Raw genomic sequence first — 5,349 nt, 5'->3', positions numbered from 1 at the left:
ATTATTATATGATTGTCTTTTATGACAATTTGTCAACCATGGTACAGAGACCATATTCGGTTAACTTGTTATCTCATTACATTAAATATTAGGATTTGAATATATCCTATATTAACTATATAAATAGTACTGGCGGCATAAAGCCTAATCATGATGGTGTTTTATAATGCTGGCCGAGATTCCAGAGAATCAAAGGCATAGAGAATTGAACCGTAGTTCTTCATCTCTTTCTGACAGGGAGTCATAGACCACCACTGTTCTTTGTCGTTATAAGACAATTATTATGGCCCATAGGCACTACACCTCTAATGAATGTCTTAATATGGTTGGCCCGTAGGCACTACATCACTAATGGATGTTTTGATAATATTGGCCCGTAGGCACTACATCACTAATTGATGTTTTAATAATATTGGCCCGTAGGCACTGCATCGCTAAATGGATGTCTTTATAATACTGGCCCGTAGGCATTGCATCGCTAAATGGATGTCTTTATAATACTGGCCCGTAGGCATTGCATCACTAAATGGATGTCTTTATAGTACTGGCCCGTAGGCATTGCATCACTAAATGGATGTCTTTATAATATTGATCACCTTCATTGGTGATTTAACCCACGATTTATATATCATTTAGTTGGGTTTTGAAATCCTCAAAGGATTATTGTATAAGAATGACGTGCGTGATTTTTAACGAATCACATCTGCCATGAATGTTAACATGCGTACAGAGGTTAACAGGGAATCAGAATCTTTTCAGCTAGGTCGTACCATCTTGACTGATCTTAAAAGACCCCAAGCTAGGTTTCACCCCCTTAAGATTCTTTATTTAGGCAGATCAATATAAAAGGAATGGTTTTGATTTATTTTTATATATATTAAAACAAAACTCATAACATACATTCCGAAATTTCAAATACAATTACATATTGCCCTAAACGGGTCTTTCAAATAATACATACCTCCATAGAGGTTTTAAAATAAGTGACAAGTCCGCGCAGGGACTAAAACAAGGTAGGTGTCCATGCAAGGACTAAATATAAGTCCATGTAGGGACTGAAATACGATAAGTTGTCCACGCAGGGACTTATTTTAAAGTAGAAATTACAGTAGTACAACTATTAAGGGCTAGTGGTCACGTTTCTTCTTCTTGCCCTTTAGTAGGTTCGCCAAGCCCTTGAGAAATCCTCGGTGGCTTTTCTTTTCTTCCCCGAACTCTCTCTCCACACGATCTAGTCGATGGAGTATTTCTTCCTGTTCAGGAGGAGAGAATCGTGGTTGTGGCGCTTGTTGCGGAACTGGAGGTCTGGGAGGTATTGGATACCCATGAGCTGAGTAATCCGGTGGTCCCATGTTTCCATGTGCTCCGTCAGGGTAGCGCGCATTATATCTAGCCGACACCACATATGGGTCGCGCTCATAGCCGTAGTTGTATTGTGCTTGTGACGGTTCAAACGGGTTGTAAGCCGTTGGACCTGTGTAAGCTGGTATGGGTTGGTCATACCCAAATGGTGGCGAATTTCGTGCAGTAGGTGCGGAGTTCGCCTCCTGCATAGGACTTGAAGGTCCTTCTTCTTGTAGCGGCGGATAGTGGCTACTACTAGAATGTCGAGGAGTGCTGAAGTGGTTACCCCCTCCTCCTCGTGTAGACATACGAGCATTGGTCCTCCTACGCCTCGGCGGATCAGGTATAACTGGTTGTGCCGGTGGCGGAGGTGGTGGCGTAACTGCCTCAAAGCGTGAATCCTCAGATGGATCCTGTGGATGTCTCGGTTGCGATGTCTGATGAGATGGTGTGTTGTACCACTCATGTCGGTCAAACAAGGCCATAAAGCTGTCTGGGCCTTGATACTGCGGACCATGATATGAAGATCCATCAGATACTTCTATCGGATGCGTGGGCGTACCACGAGCTGGTTCAGTTGGATCCTCATCTTCCTCCATGGGATCTTCAGAAAAGTGGTCTTGTGGCCCTAGTGGAACAAAACCTGAAGGTTCCTGTATGTAGTCAGCCGGATTAAACTGAGCTACATAGTATGGACTAGGGTCGTCGTAGTTTCGGTGCGATACCGAACGTTGTAGAGGTATGAAGGAAGGTTGTGGGTTGTTGGGATTATTTTCTGAATCTGGTCCAAAGGAGTGCCGGTAGGATGGCGTTGAGCTGTGCGAAGTGGAATGCCTCGCTGGTTCGTAAAGATCTCTTCTTCGTTGTGGCTCTTCGCTTCGTGTCATCGAAGGATGTCTTGTACCAGATGGTCCAGCTTCTTGATCGTGATGTGTCACGATTTCTCCTCGGCCTCTTCGTCCCCTTCCTCTTCCTCGGAATATAACAGGTGGCATTTTCCTGCTCCAAAACTTATTAAAAATCAAATCGAAAAATAAAGACAGAAAGGAGTAAAAATCCGAATTTGTCCTAAGTTATTGTCTAGACTCAAGTATGTGCAATTGTGTCACTGAGATTAAACACATTAGGATAGTGTTTAATTCACTCAATGTTGGCTCTGATACCAACCTGTCACACCCCGATTTCCACGTGTCTCACCGGTGGGCCCGGTGGGGGATTACCGTGACGATGTTGGCAACAATATAGTCAAACCACACAATTATATAATGCACAGCGGAAGCATAAGATAAATATATAAATTTCAACCTCTGACCATAATATCAATGTATTACAGAAGTTGAATATCCACAGTGGATCGAAAATAAAAGTAAGGTATTGTTCCATTAGATACTGCGATCAAGCTTGCGAGGCTTATCCCGACGCTAGGGAGCTAATACCAGCCAATTACGTTTAGGTACCTGCACTTAATCTTTTTGGGGAAAATACGTCAGTTTACACTGGTAAATACATTCAACTGACACATTTGAAAATGTTTATTAAAATTGATTTGAATGCACAAGGCACAAACTCTTTTATAACTTGGGAAAATTCATAATGATCTTGTGAACGTTTTACATGTTCTTTTATGCGTTCAGTAGCCCGGGTCGTGCCGGGTTAAAGATTTATAGACACACCACGTTTGCGTAAAACCGTAGTACAGAAACCAACGGCTACGTCTTTTAGTTTTAATGTCGACACTTTATACCGGGTGTACGCCTACACCGGGATGTCGATGGTCGTGGCCATTTCGTAAAATGATGCCAAGGATATCCGGGACAACGGTCATTAAACCCCCCAAAGGCTTATAAGCAACAAAACTGTTTAAATGAGCCAATCATATTATTTAGTTATCCACCTAAGCGGTGGACGAATATAGTGCTCAATCAAGCGGTATTAATATACCGTAACCCAAGCCCATATAGGGGAAATAAGTCAAAAGTATTTACCTTTGCAAGTATTAATCCTTAATTAAGATCAAGTCACTGATAGCTTTTACTGGGGCTCCTAATCTGGAACGAAGGTTTTAATTAACCTCTTAGAATCCTAACGGTCCTTGTATTAGCCGTAGCTTAAACCGGTTGATTCCGATATATAGATACGGTTAATTCGCACGAAAAGGCGAAAACCGAGAATGGAGTATGATTTGGACCCAACAAGTTCAATGACTTGTTTTATATGGGTTTATAGTTCATACTCTGGATTTTGGGGTTCAAATAATATAATTTGACCCGTATCGGCTATTGCACGAAAACTAGTTTCATGAGCCGTACCGTGTGCGCGAATAGGCGAAACGGTTAACCATAAGAGTCGTACGCTTATTTCCTAAGTCAATATGCCTTAAAAGTATTTTGGTATCAGTAGGATACCTTCCGTAATGCCCGTAACGAGTTTAAGTTTATATTATGCCCCGTAGGGGCTTTTCGGTCATTTTAAAGACTTTAAAAAGGATTTTCGAGTTCTACAGGAAATCTGAGTTTCCCGAGCAGCTTAAAAAGCTTAAAATACTTTATTTATTATTTAAAACCAGTAGCAACTGGAATCGGGTCAAAAGACCTTGTAGAACTCCCGTTTTGGCCAAAAAGGGCATATTCGGTATTAACCGAACCGTAGCCATAACCGCAGGTTATGAGCAAGGTAAAAATTATTAAAAATCTTTAAAATTCCCAAAATATTATTTTACCACAGTGGGTAAAAGTTTTGGTGCCGAAAACTTGGGTTAGATGAGCGTTATGCTAATTGCGCCGTTAATTACAAAACTTTCTTAAAAGTGCGCCTTTTAGCATAACTCTCATTCTAGACCTCGGATTGACGTGAAACTTTAGGGACATGCTTATAATTTAATAAGCAAGGTTTTGGTTCGTTCACGTGTCCGAAATATTCGTTTTAATTTTAAAAGGCCGTTACGGTCAACTTTTAAGCGAATGACGGAAATGCGCTAAAGACTCGGATAACTCATGAACCGACCACAGAGGCTTGTACCAACATGTGACCTGGTCCTAAGAGAGTCCTAAGGTATATTCATACCTCACTAAAACGGGTCAGAACTGAAGTCAAAGCAAAAGTCAAACTTTTGCGACATTCGGTTCCGAACCGGTTCTCTATAGTAAATGATCGATTCAAACGAGCGCAAACATGTTTATATACATAATATCATGTTTTATGATTGTCAAAACAGGTCTCATAACATATATATCACAGATTATGCTTAAATTGCTAAAATAGCTTTCTGTTGACTTTTTAACCGCGCGTTTGACTCGATATTTGACATAGTTAGAGTGGTGATCAGGGGGAACCATTTTAGAGGTTTAATACCCACATAAATACCAACTCATAACCATTTTTGATTCGTCATAAGACTGAATCATTTGCAAGATATTGCAATGACAACCGTTAGTTACGACGGTTGCGTTTATAGGCTATAACTATGGAAATGTGACACCACAAAGGGTGAGATCACTTACAGAGGTTGTGTTCTTGACTATAGAGCAGAAGAAAAGCTAGAGAGCTCCTTAGAATGATCAGATAGTGTGTTTTGAGTGTGATGAAGGTTATGAGCACAATGGTGCTATTTATAGTGCAACCATGCCCTCTAGTTCACTACACAACAATCTATACTGACCATGATGATGGGTAGATGTCCCCTGAGGTGTATGGGTCGTGTAGGGGTCACCCATGCTGCCATAATTGATCAAATGATCGTTCAAGAGCTCAAAAGTCAAGAAACCACAACTATTCTGTATCTGGGCGTCGTACGCGACCCGCATGGACATTCCATGCAGCTTTTACGCGGGTCGCTTGGGATTATAAAATCAGACGCGTAATAGAGGGAGCTCGCGGCCCGCCTCAACTTAGGTTTAAACCTTACGCGGGTCGCGTGAGGTTATATTTTCAGAATTTTTCATATCTTTTATAATCATTACAGAATCGGGCCATTAATAACGAAATCTTTCGTAATGATTCACCTGG

The sequence above is a fragment of the Helianthus annuus genome, chromosome 3 (assembly GCF_002127325.2).
Source record: "Helianthus annuus cultivar XRQ/B chromosome 3, HanXRQr2.0-SUNRISE, whole genome shotgun sequence".
In the NCBI taxonomy this organism is placed as follows: Eukaryota; Viridiplantae; Streptophyta; class Magnoliopsida; order Asterales; family Asteraceae; genus Helianthus; species Helianthus annuus.
Note: the sequence above shows the minus strand (reverse complement) of the source record.